Below are 14,553 nucleotides of genomic sequence, written 5' to 3' on the forward strand. Positions count from 1 at the left end.
GTTTAGCTTGACCCACCCCGTAAGTGGGTTTGCACTTCATACAACATACTTCCATCATTATTTCTTGTGTGTGTGATATTTATCATACTGTGAGGCTTGGCGATTTCCACCGATACAATTATTATTACAAGTTGTTCTTCTCAGGAATTAAATAGAATAAAATGAAAAATAAAACAAAGCAAACAAAGCCCTCTGATTTACCAAAAGAAAGCAAAAAATAACATGGAACTGTCTCTTCGGCAACGGCACCAAAAACTTGTTAGGATTTAAAATGTTACCACAAGCATAAGGATCAGTGTAGCTACGAGTCAAACACAGGGAGAATAGTCACTTTATTTTTGGCTTCTTTTAATAATGCGAAAGTGAATCGATTAAAGGTTGTGATCTAATTCTAACTACTGTCCTAAACATATATATTTAAAATAATGCTCTAACAATTCATCATCTAGAATTTAAATATGCACGTCACACAATTAAAATTAAATAAATAAATGACTGAAAATCGACAACCCACGCAATTAAAAAGCAATAAAAGAAAAAAAATACTGAAATAAAAATAAAGTAAAAGAAATGGGATAAAGTTAGAGAGAGGCTCATAAGTAGGTTTTCTACTTAGTCCAAGGGATGCATCATAATATGATCTTCCCTACTTAACCAAAGAGTCACTCTTACAAGGGTTACTCTACTTAACTTTAGAGAAAGGGAAACAATTAAAACAAAAATAATAAAATGATGGTTCTATGGCTAGGAGGGGCAAAGCCAACGCATACACTAGCTATGAACCTTAGGGGAAAGGGAAAGTAATAATGTAATGACTGAAATTAAAATCCTAAATTAAGAAAAAAGGGTAGTCAGAAGAGGGAATGAGAAGGAGGAGAGAAAACTATTGAAGAAGCCTACCTACCTGAATCAATGCTTGAACTTGAAAGCTTGGATGATTTGAAATACTGCCAACCAAATCTAAAATTTCTAGACCTGAAGAAAACAAATCTTGAAAAAAAATTGAACTTAAAAAAGAGATGCTCCATAGCTTGTGATCTTGTCACTTAGATCAAAGCCTAGAACTATGACTTAAAAATTATAACTCAATTTCATAAATCATAAATATAAAAGACTGAATAAAAATAAAAGAGTGTTTGTATTAATTGAAATAAAAAGCTATTACAAAGAAGAAGAAAAACTAAAACAAAGAAGAACTCAAGCTAAAGAAAGTGAGAGAGGGAGAGAGAGAGCAACTAAATAAAAAAAAAAAACTAGAAGAAGAATGAAGTGTCTCCTCTTCTTTTACATGAGTTGTGTTTATAGGAAATTGGGAAATAGGGTAACAAATTTCTCTTTACTAAAAGGGGAAAACCCACAATTGATAGGTGAGATATTTTGAGACCAAAAGTGCTAAGATGGATGAGAGAGAAGAGAGTAATAAACTTGGAGAAATTTCTTATAATTTTTTTGTTTATTTTCTTTCCTTTTTTTATTTATTTTTCTCATCTTTTTCTCCCTCTCTTCAAATCTTGTGCATAACCCTTGTTGGCCGATTTTTTTTTCTTTTTTTCTTTCCCTTGGACGATTTTCCTTTTTGCTTCGTGTGATTTAGACAATCGTCTGGTGATGATGTGGAAATCTCCTCCATACCCTTGGTGCTTTAAGTGAGTGAAAGCAGGAAATCTTCAACAAAATTCTCCAAAAAAAATGACGACCTTGATATTTGAACTTGAAACTTCCTAGTGAGCAAGGGAACTTTGCACATCATAGCTCACCAACTACACTAAGTAATTGTTGTTGGAGAGACATGACGCCCGATAATACTTAAGGCCCTTAAAATACAAAACCTACAAAAAGAGAGTAAAACCCAAGGTAGATCTATTCTAAATATGTAAAAATGCATGCTTTACTACTTAGATTTCACACATAAATGTGCTCATCAGAACTCTCCCATACTTAGACTTTGCTAGTCCTCGAGCAAAATAAAAAGGAAAAGACTAAAATATAAATAACAAAATACCTGACTCACTTTCGTAGGAATCACAGTTGCACTTAACATATGCAATAAGCCTTTAAACCCCTAGTGGACGAGTTGTGTCTCATGTGTGTTTGCAGTGAATATGCACCCAAAATTCATAATAAACAAATCCCAACCTTGGTTAAAGGTAAGGCCCATACCGATCTGGAGCAAAGATAATTCCTCTTACAAGGGACCTCCACACTTGAACTTTTATTACCCCATATAAATTTCAGACACTAGCATATTTCTTAATTTAAAACTCATGTCTTCTCTTCCAAAGCATCCTTATCTTAAGGCAAAACCACTTGTGAAGAAATAGGAAACCAAGGGCTAAGGCGTTGGGAGTGTTTTTGACCAAACATGTTACCAAGCATTAATGACATTTGCACTTTTTTTCTCCTTTTTTCGCATATTAAACTCTATTCTACTCCATTACTTTTGGCATAAATGACATGGTGGAGCAAACACCGGATACCCATGTTACTATGTAGTTTCGCTTTTTCCATATGCCCACATTGATAGTGATGCCAGAGTTTTTTTTTTGTCAAAAGTTTTCTCCCTAAGAGTTTTAATCAAATCACCACACTTTTTGAGGTGCAATGCTCTGTTTAGTTTCAAGGGAATCAACTCTTACTTTTCTTTATACCACATTTCACACTTCATTTAAAATTGTGCAATTGTCACTCATGCCAAATTAAAAATAAGGTCTCAACTCCAAATCAAGAGTACAAGAAAACCAAAGACTTACATATGATCCAACACTATAAAACAAAGGTCTCTTATTTTTTAAAAGAAAGTCTCATCTCAAGACACAAGCTTGTTTCTTTCTTCTCAACAGAGGTTTTATACATTTAAGATGGATACCTTAATCAAAACTTTTATTTTTATACATCAAGCAACCGAATGATATGATCATTAGTCAAAAGTCAAAGTAGAACTTTATCCTTAGTAAGCTCAAAAATAAAAAGAAAAATAAACAAAACAAAGTGGAAAAAGCAAAAACTGGTTTCCCTCCCCCACATTTAAGTCATGTAATGTCCTCAATACATGAAAATAATTAAAAGCAAAGATAATGCAAGGGGGTCATACCTGATTAAAAGTTAGTCATCAGTGTAAAGAGGTTTATGGGGATCCATGACCTCTTCACTACCAGTAGTAGGAAACTTGAGGAACGGTTTTAAACACTGACCATTAACCTTTCAAATTACCCCTGTTCTTGGATTCAGAATCTCCACAACCCCATGGAGATATACATTATAAACGATAAATGGGTCATCCCACCAGGATCTAAACTTACTAAGGAAAAAGATACAATCGAGAATTGTACAATAAGAACTTATCACCAATTGCAAAAAATTTACGTAGAATGTGCTTATCATGAAAGGCTTTGGTCTTTTTCTTTTAAATCCTATAACTTTCATAGGCATCATTCCTAAATTCCTCAAACTCAGATAGTTAAAGCATACGACGAATTCCTGCATCAGACAAATCAAAGTTAAGCTTCTAGATGGCCCCAAAGGCCTTATGCTCCAACTCAACTGGTAAGTGACAGACTTTCCCATACACCACAGGGTATGGAGACTGATCAAGATCGATCTTGAATGTAGTCCAATGGGCCCACAAGGCATCAATGAGCCTAAGGGACCAATCTTTACAGTTGAGATTAATAGTTTTCTCCAAGATTTGTTTGATCTGCCTATTAGACACTTCCACTTGGCCAGTAGTTTGGGGGTGATAAGGAATAAATAACTTATGAGTGATTCCATACTTTTCATTAAGGCCTCAAAAGACCGATTACAAAAATGAGTTCCCCTATCACTAATTATTGCATGTGGTGCACCAAAACGAGAAAAAATGTTCTCTTTGAGAAATTGGACCACCACTTTGTGGTCATTAGATTTATAAGGAATGGTCTCTATCCATTTAAAAACATAAAAAACAGTCAAAAGTATATATAAATTCTCAAAGGAATTAGGGAATGGTCTCATGAAATCAATGCCCCATACATCAAAGATCTCAACTACTAAAATAGGGTTGAGGGGTATCATGTTCCTCTTATTGATACGACCAAAAGATTGACAGGCAGGACAAGCCTTGTAAAAAATAAAAGCATCTTTAAAAAGAGTGGACCAATAAAATCCACATTGGAGAACCTTTGCGATGGTCTTCTTAGGTCTAAAGGGTCCATCACATGCATAATCATGGCAAAAAGATAAGAGTGAGTATTGCTCATGATTAGACACATAACATCTGATAATTTGTTCAGGACAAACTTTAAAAAGATAAGGATCGTCCCAAAAGAAATGCTTAATTTGGAAAAAGAATCGATACCTATCTTGGATGGGCCAGTGGTCCAAAGTCACACATGAAACTAAGAAGTTGACAATGTCAGCAAACCATGGTTCACTAAACACTGCAAGTAACTGTTCATCTGAAAAATTCTTGTTGACTAGAGAATCGACAGTTAAGGAATTGGAAAGCCGAGATAAATGGTCTGCAACTAGGTTTTCAACTCCTTTCTTATCCCTGATTTCCAAATCAAACTCTTGTAAAAGTAAGACCCACCTAATGAGATGGGCTTTGGCATCCTTCTTCTGAACTAGATATCTAAGAGTTGAATGATTAGTGTACACCCTCACATATGACCCAACTAAGTAAGACCGAAACTTTTCTAGTTCAAACATAACAACTAAAAATTCTTTTTTAGTGGTTGTATAGTTGAGTTGTGCATCATTTAGGATCCTACTAGCATAGTAAATGACAGTGGGCAACTTATTAATCCTTTGACCCAAAACTGCTCTTATAACAAAATCTGAAACATCACACATCAGTTCAAAAGATTCAGTCCAAATAGGTGGTTGAACAATGGATGCATTAATCAACTCCTTCTTAAGTTGCTTGAAGGATTCTAGGCACTCTTTAGGAAACTTAAAAGTTTGATCATTGGCAAGTAGTGAAGTGAGAGGTTGGGCTAACTGACTAAAGTTCTTAATAAACCTTCTGTAAAAGTCAGCATGGCCTAAAAGAGACCAGACGTCCTTAACAGACTAAGGAGGTGGTAAATTATCAATTAAATCTATTTTGGCTCTATCTACCTTAATTCCCTCCTTGGATATTACATAGCCTAAAATAATACCAGATTTAATCATAAAATGACATTTCTCCCAATTCAAAACCAAATTCTTAGATATGCACCTTTTCAAAACTAGGAAATGATGGTGAATACACTCAGAATAAGAATTCCCACGAATTGAAAAGTCATTCATAAATACTTCTAAGAATTTTTTGACCATGTCAGAAAATATATTCATCATACATCGTTGGAACATAGTAGGGGCATTGCAAAGCCCAAATAGCATACACCTGTAAGCAAATGTTCTATATGGGCATGTAAAAGTGGTCTTATGTTGGTCTTCTAAAGTAATTGGGATCTGGTTATAGCCAAATATCCATCAAGAAAATAATAATATTCATGTCCCACTAACCTCTCTAATATCTGGTTAATGAATGGCAATGGGAAGTGGTCCTTCTAGATTATCACATTAAGTTTCCTATAGTCTATGCACACTCTCCACCTTGATTAGACACAGGTAGGAATCAGTTTGTTATTGGCATTGGGAACTACAGTAACACCAGACTTCTTAGGCATTATATGAACTGGGCTTACTCATTGACTATTAGAAATAGGTTAAATTATTCCATGATCCAAGCACTTTATGATCTCCTTCTTAATGGTTTTCATCATCACTGGGTTAATTCTTCTTTGGGGTTTTGTGGATGATTTGGAATCCTCCATAAGATGTATATGATCAACGATGGTCCAACCTAGGGCTTTCTTTTGTCTTTTAACACCTTAAGTAATTCCTCTTCTTGGCTAGAAGTCAAATCTGAAGAAATTATTACTAGAAGAGTCTGGTCAGGCCCTAGGAAAGCATACCTCAAATTAGATGGCAACTCCTTAAGATCTAACTTTGGAGGTTCAACTATGGAAGGTATGGGAATGAAATTGAAAAGGGGTCCTAAGGGCGTGAAGACTTAAGACTATAAAAAAGAAATTTTTACTATCATCATTCAACTCATCCATACACTCTTGAAATTCTGAATCAAAATCAATATCAAAGTTGGTAATTAAATCATCAAAAAAATTTAGGAAATCCTCAAGCATATTGATCTCTTCTTCCATATGTGGTTGCTTGCCTATCCTAAACATGTTAAACTCAACAGTTTGATTGCCAAAAGATAACCTTAGGAAACCATTCTGATAATTGATTAATGCATTACTGGTAGCAAAGAATGTTCTTCCTAAGATTATGGGGATCTCATCATTGGTTGAGAAAGGCTTGGTATATAACACAATGAAATCAACAGGGAAAATAAATTTCCCCACCTTTAGTAAGACATCCTCAACCATCCCTTTAGGAATCTTAACAGACCCATCTACCAACTAAAGAGTAGTTCCAGTGGTTTTCAATTCTCCCAATCCTAATTCTTTATACACATGGTAAGAAAAAAAATTTACATTTGCGCCAAGGTCAAGTAAGGCATACTCAATGTAGGTGTTGTCTGTGACATAAACTATGATAGTGCTCCCTGGATCCTTATACTTAGCTGTTATAGGCTGAGTAATTATGGAACTAATGTTACCTACCAAAAATGCATTTTTGTGCACACTAGTGATACATTTGTAAGTACATAAATCTTTCAAGACCTTTGTATAGGCGGGGATTTGGGATATAACATCCAAAGAGGGATGTTCACTTTTATCTATTTGAAGACTTCTAAAATTTTATCTATAGAAGCAGTCTTCTTTTTGTTTACCAAGCGATTAGGAAAGGGGGCAGGGGAAACATAAGGACTGTTAGGGATTTGCTCTTTTTCAGAAGAATCATGTTTGGTTTCCTCAACCAAATCATCTTTAGTTTTAGAAGAATCTTTAGGTTCATCAGACGAACTTGGAACAAGAGGCACACTTGTGTCCTCAACTGAAGGAGAGTTAACAGGAATAATGGATGAGGAAGATTTGAGAACACTCTGTTGGTACTCTCTATCACTTCTAAGGACATAAACAATATTACATTGGTTGGAGGCCCTTGTTGGGTCTGACCTTGTACTATATTCAGTTGTACATTAGTTGGTGCTTGTGAACTAACAGACTGATGATGCCTAGGGTTAGGCTCTAGTTGACTGGGAAAAGTTTTCTTCTCCCTCTCACGCATAATTGAGACAACTTGGGTGAGTTCTCTCGTAAGATTTTGATTATTTGTCATGAGAAGGGTCATATTTTTTTTCAAGTCACTTATTCTACTTGCCTCTCCAGTGTTGGTAAAACCAGGGGATTGCTGATAAGATGATAGGAGAAGGACCCTAGGAAAACTAGCATGAGGTCCTACATTTGGCCTAGAAAAAGTATTTTAGAAAAAAAAGCTTATTATGCAAAGGGAGGCTTTTGGGGTCCAGATTGACTTTGATTATGAAAATTGGAAGGCCCTACTTGGTTGCCCTAGTTCCAGGAGAAATTTTGGGGATTTCTCCATCCTGAATTGTAAGTGTTACTATATGTATTATTCTGATATAAGGCATTCACACTTTCATTGGAAGTGCCCCCAGAGGTGTTGGGGTATTTTTTCATAACATGTCTAGAGGACTGGCACCAAGCACACATCTTAACCAAATTGACTAATGACGGCTCTCTAGGAATAATAATTTTAATCCTCTTGATTAGGCTATTCAAATGGGCTTCCTTGGCTACTAATCCATCCACAAAATAACTTTTCTCTCCTATGATTTTTTCACTCTCTTGGGTTGATTCCCACTCACGGATTTTGTCAACTAAGTCAAGTAAGAATTCTCATGCATTTCCTTCATCTGTAAAGGATGTGAATCCCTCAGGGCACATAAACTCTATCATTTATTTAGTTGGGCAATCAATACACTCATAAATTATTTGATATAAATGTCATAAATCTAGGCCATGGTGAGGGCATTCTTGGAGTAGATTCTTGAACCTCTCTATAAGTTTGAAAAATGACTCACTAGGCTTTTGCCTAAACTGAAATATATCACTTCTAAGTTTATTGATCTTGTGAGTTGGGAAAAACTTCTTGAGGAAGACAACGGTCAATTCCACCCATGTGGTTATGGAATTTGTGGATAACTTATACAATCACTTCTTAGCTTGGTCTTTTAATGCAAAAATGATGAACCTAAGCTTAATAGCATCATTAAAAGCTGTTGGATCTTAATTAGAACACATACTTCTTCAAATTCCCTTAGAAATATGTATGCATCCTCAGAGGTCAGCCCATGGAAGTGGGGGCAACATAGTGATATATTGAGATTTGAACTCAAAATTATTACCCTAGGCTTGTGGTAGAATTATACAAGAAGGTTGGGCTGTTCTAGCATGGTAGAACCTATCTTTCAGAGATTTAGGTGAAGGGATTCGTTGTTGGTCTCCTATATTGAAAGGTTTTAAAGAGAGCAAATGTATAGGGTCACTACTTGTTGGATCTCTTCTTTCTAACCGATTCTTAGTATTACGTACCTACTTAATAGTCATGTAACAGAAAACTACCAACAACTAAAGTAAGACAAGCACAAGAGAATGGAAAGAAAAAAAATTTTAATTTATTTTTTATTTTTTGGTTTTATTTTTTTATTTTTATTTTTGGGAGCTTACTAGCAGGGATCTGAGGTTGCTCAGATTGATTCCTGAGGTACTACTATAGGGCGAAGCCTGTCTTTATCATACTGTGAGGCTTGACGACCTCCACCGATATAATTATTATTGCAAGTTGTTCTTCTCAGGAATTCAATAAAAGAAAAAGAAAAACAAAACAAAGCAAACAAAGCACTCCGATTTACTAAAAGAAAGTGAAAAATAACATGGAACTGTTTCCCCGACAACGGCACCAAAAACTTGTTAGGATTTAAAATGTAACCGTAAGCGTACAGATCAGTGTAGCTAGGGAGAACAATCACTTTATTTTTTGCTTCTTTTAATAATGTGAAAGTGAACCGATTAATGGTTGTGATCTAATTCTAACTACCGTCCTAAACATATGTATCTAAAATAACGTCATAACCATTCGTCATCTAAGAATTTAAATATGCAAGCCACACAATTAAAATTAAATAAATAAATAACTAAAAATAAACAATTTACACAATTAAAAAGCAATAAAAGAAAAAAAATACTGAAATAAAAATGAAACAAAAGGAAGGGGATAAAGCTAGAGAGAGGCTCACAAGTAGGTTTCTCTACCTAGCCCGAGGGATGCATCATAATATGAGCTTCCCTACTTAACTAAAGAGTCACTCTTACAAAGGTTACTCTACTTGACTTTAGGGAAAGGGAAACAATTAAAATAAAAAAAATAAAATGATGGTTCTATAGCTAGGAGGGGCAAAGCTAACACATACACTAGCCATGAACCTTAGGGGAAAGGGAAAGTAATAATGTAATGATTGAAATTAAAATCTTAAATTAAGAAAAAAATGGTAGTCAGAAGAGGGAATGAGAGGGGAGAGAAAAAACTATTGAAGAAGCCTATCTACCTGAATCAATTCTTGAATTTGGAAGCTTAGGTGATTTGAGATACTGCCAACCCTAAAAACTAAATCTGGAATAATCTGAAATTTCTAGGCCTAAAGAAAAAAAAAATTGAAAAATGAAAAAGAGATGCTCCATGGCTTGTGATCTTGTCACCTAGATCTAAGCCTAGAACTATAACTTAAAAATTACAACTCAATTGCATAAATCATAAACAAAAAACGTTGAATAAAAATAAAAGAGTGCTTGCATTAACTGAAATAAAAAACTATTACAAAGAAGAACTAAAGCTAAAGAGAGTGAGAGAAGGAGAGAGAGAGCAACGAAAAAAAAAAAAAAAACTTAGAAAAAGAATGAAGTGTCTCCTCTTCTCTTACATGAGTTGTATTTATAGGGAATGAGGAGGTAGGGTAACAAATTTCTCTTTTCTAAAAGGGGAAAACTCACAATTGGTAGGTGAGATATTTTGAGACCAAAAGTGCTAAGGTGGAGGAGAGAGAAGAGAGAAATAAACTTGGAGAAATTTCCTATAATTTTTTTGCTTATTTTTTTTCATTTTTTTTATTTATTTTTCTCATCTTTTTCTCCCCTCTCTTCAAATCTTGTGCACAACCCTTATTGACCGATTTTTTTTTTCTGTCCCTTGGATGATTTTCTTTCTTGCTTTGTGTGATTTGGACAATCTTCTGGTGATGATGTGGAAATTCCCTCTATGCCCTTGGTGCTTTAAGTGAGTGAAAAGCAGAAAATCTTCAACAAAATTCTCCAATAAAAAAAAAACAATCATGAAATTCAAACTTGAGACCTCCTGGTGAGCAATGGAATTTTGCACACCATAGCTCACCAACTACACTAGGTAATTGTTATTAGAGAGATATAACGTTCGATAGTGTTTAAGGCCTTTAAAATACAAAACCTGTAAAAAGAGAGTAAAACCCAAGGTAGCTCCATTCTAAATGTGTAAAAATGCATGCTTTACTACTTAGATTTCATACATAAATGTGCTCATCAATGATCACTTTAACATTCTCTCTCTCTCTCTCTCTCTCTCTCTCTCTCTCTCTCTCTCTTGTGAACAAGAAGAAAGTTTTTTCTCCATCTTAGATGAAGAAAAAATTTACCCATTAGGGCACCCACATCCATCAATGAAGGAATTCCTCCTTCCCCATGGGTAAAGTAAAAGTTGTCTCCTTATGAACAATGACTTCACTAAAGAAGGCTATGTCTACCACTATAAGGCAGTATCTGTCACCCTAACATTCCTCTTTGATATTTCTTATTGATGTTAATAGACTTCTCTCTCTCTCTCTCTCTCTCTGGCTGATATGCAAGAAAATAGCATATTAACGAATATTTTCACTTTGACATTTTTTTTTTTAAGTTAAGAATTGAGAAAAGAACTTTATTACTGAATAAAAATATTATATAACAAAGGATGAGATCAAATCATTGAATTACAACTCCACCTTCGACATGACCACTAGTATATAACCCATGCAAAAAATAATAATAATACAGATAAATCTATATTTAGGTTTTACTTGAGAATTATTAAAAGTTTTTCTTCACCAAAAAAAGTCTTTTTCAGGTTGCTCCTTCCTGCCAAGATAATGTTCCATTGAGATACATAAATTAATTTGCATAAAATCCCATTTAGTGTACGCATAAAAATCATCCAGAAAGTACACTAAATATAAAAATCATCCAGAAAGTAGATCAATCTGCTGCATCCAAGCCCAAATATATTGATTTTAAGAAGGGGAATTTACTATCGCTCTCCTACACTTGGCCTATATTTACTAAAACTTCCCTACCTTTTACTTTTTTTTGCTGATACTCCTTGCTTTTTGATTTTTACATCTCTTTCTCCCCTGCTCTTTTTAAATACCTAGATTACCCTTTCTTTTCACTTTTACCTTTTACACTTTTTTCAAATTGATTGGTTCAAAGGTTTGAACCAAACCACTAACATGTTTTGCCTCATCCAATCAACAAGGATATTGTAAATTCAAAAAAGAATAATTTTGTATCTGATCAATATCTATATCGATATCATATGTTCTAATTGGGTATCACACTTTTTTTTTTTTAATCCTTAGATTGGCTGAGACCGATACTGATCTTTTTCGGTAGAAGATCGAAATTTTGTTAAAGGAAAAAAAGAATCAAATACAAATAGAGGAAAGTACAAAAACAAAACACCACGGAGCGAGCCTTCACCTTCGGCATTGCCAGCAGCAAAGGCTCACTACCGCTATCTATAGAAAAATCTGTATCGAGGACGACCAGCTTCATCTAGTGTTAACTCGTTGGTAATAAACTGTGGGAGATTGTCTCTGATTCTAGACTGACTAGACTTTGCAGCGTGCTTGGCTAAGTAATCCGCCACTAGGTTTGCTTCTCTGTAACAATGAGAGATCTTTCATTCAATAGAGTTTGAATGAAATTTAGAAGATTTGACCATTCCTGGTAGACAAACCAAGGAATAAGTCTATGATAAACAAAGCAGCCATAGAGGTAGAGTCCGATTCTATCCAAAGTTTCCTCACATCCAGACTACGAGAAAAGGATAAGCCTTTGATAACATAAAAAAATAGATTGCTAATTGTGATGATAGATGACATAAAATAAAAATAATAATAAATAAACAACATCTATGATGATTGGATGAGACGAAATAAAAGAATAATAATAATAATAATAAATAAATAAATTATTTAAGGACACATCAGTTATGTCAATATCCTTGATGATTGGATGAGACAGAACTTGTAAGTAGTTTGGTTCAAACCATGTTTTAAACCAATCAATTTGAAAAAGTGTAATATGTTACAAGTGAAAAGGAAGAGTAATCTGGGTATTTAAAAAGGGCAGGGGAGAAAGAGATGTAAAAATAAAAAAACAGGGGTGTAACAGTAAAAAAGTAAAACATAGGGAAGTTTTAGTAAATATTGGCCAAGTGTAAGGGAGTGATAGTAAATTCCCCCTCTAAGAAAACAAGTCTCAAACTGTTTCTTATACAGGAGTAACCCCATTATTTAAATTTTGCAAAATTAATTGCCTAGGCTTGATAGCTCTCTTTACTAGTCCTGGATTCTAAAATCCACAAAGGAGAAAGGGAATCTAGTTCACATCAAACACCAAAGTCAATAATCGAAATTAAAAGGTGCGTACACTCCCCCCCCCTCCTCTTTTTTTGGGTAACATCTACCCAAAATTCACACCATAGGGTGAAGGCATCAATTCCATCAATAGAGAAGAGGGCAACCATCTGCATTAATTTGTTCATCTAGGCTTGACAGAATTATTTGGTTGCCTTCCTCCAATGGCCTTTCTCCTCCAAATCGGCTTGGGAGACCATCTGTGTTCTCATAATCCCAAATTGGCAAATCGTGAGTGTAGGGATAATATTTTCTTCCATTATAGTGTCATGGCTCAAATTTAGGAAGAAATTTTCCATCTATGTTCCCCATCCCATAGGGCTAAATTGAAAAAGCCAACTGAGTGGTTAAAGAGTTTGGTGGAGCTAATAATGTTGAATGCTTTGGAAAGCTTGCATTTTTCTCTATAGTGGCACCAAGGGTGAAAGTTTGGCCCTGACAACCTAACCCCTCCCTAACCCCTTCCTGAGCCCAAACAGGGCTTGGGCCAAGTTTTTTGACCCTGAGGGCGGGTTAGGGTTGAAAAACCCCAACTCTGAGTCAGGGTCAGGTCAGCTCGGGCCCAGGTTGAGTTCTAGGCCTGGCCCAATCCCGGCCCCACCTACCCTGACTTTTAACCCTGAGACCCTAATTATATAATATGTGTAATATATATATATATATATATGTATATATACTCCTTTTACATTATTCATTATACATATGATTATAATATATACACATTGTAACATAGGTTATAATATAACATATTATAATGTTCCATGCACACATCACTCACATTTTCACTTTAGAAAACCCTGTACATAACATTATTAAGTGTAAACTCATCACCCACTTTTGATTTTAAAAAATCCATTGGAATGATGTCTTAGTATTAGATGTATGTTAAAAAAAAAAAAGGGATAGACGTAAGAACCCGACCCAACCCAGTCTGGCCCACCTTGAGGGCGGGTTAGTGTTGAATTTTTCCAGGCCCTGGCAGGGTTGGGCTTGGGTTATAAGAAACCCGGCCCAACCTGGCCCTGTTTCATCCCTAGTGGCACATATATGGAAGGAAAGAAACCTTAGAATTTTAGAGAAGTCCTTTTCGAAAGCCTACATTATTAAAACGATCAAATGGGATGTGATCAATCGATTTCGACTACTTTCATAGGAAAAGAGTCGAATCAAACTAGTTTCTGATAGAAAATAAATACAGAAACGATTCATGGGGATCGATGAGATGTATAATAAACATTACAAAGACATGTTTTAGGCATACCCAAATCCATGACTGAAGAATAAGAACTCCTCAATGTCTTCTTGTATGCTCTTCGGACAACACGATCAATGTTGGTCTGGTTTACCCTCTTTCCCTTTTGTTTTTGATCGTTAGCCTCACTTAATGGGTCAGTGATAACTATATATAGGGGTGAGGGTAGGGACCAACCCTGCAATAAAATTAGGGTTTCCTCTCCATTAAGGAAATAATACCTTAGGTCCACACATAGTAATAAATATTTCATACCATTAAGGTGTACTAATAGAATCCAATATCTCCATAGAGATCACTTACCAATAATAGTGGATTCTTTCTGCTTACTCCATCTGTAGTCAACACCACTAAACCGGTTTTGAAAACAAATCTTAAACCATGCTAGTCCACCTAATAGGAAATCTTACAATCTCCCACTTGAGCAGCATATGTCACAAGTTTTGGATTTTAAAATTTATTTAAAATGACTCTCCGATTTAGATAAACTGAATGTGGCCACAAACAAAACAGTGTCGAATGGAGTGCACTTTAAACTAAATGCCTTGGTCCGAATGAGAATTACAAACACCCAATTGTATTGATC

At 35.0% G+C, this 14,553-nt stretch overlaps 1 non-coding gene across 1 annotated transcript; it reads left to right on the top strand.

The window, feature by feature from the left end:
* Positions 1-7,968: 7,968 nt before the first annotated feature.
* Positions 7,969-8,075, top strand: LOC122072438. Its single transcript, XR_006138453.1, has one exon. It is a non-coding gene; the product is annotated as a small nucleolar RNA R71 (small nucleolar RNA).
* The last annotated feature ends 6,478 nt before the right edge of the window (positions 8,076-14,553 follow it).

This window comes from Macadamia integrifolia, chromosome 2 (genome assembly GCF_013358625.1).
Source record: "Macadamia integrifolia cultivar HAES 741 chromosome 2, SCU_Mint_v3, whole genome shotgun sequence".
In the NCBI taxonomy this organism is placed as follows: domain Eukaryota; kingdom Viridiplantae; phylum Streptophyta; class Magnoliopsida; order Proteales; family Proteaceae; genus Macadamia; species Macadamia integrifolia.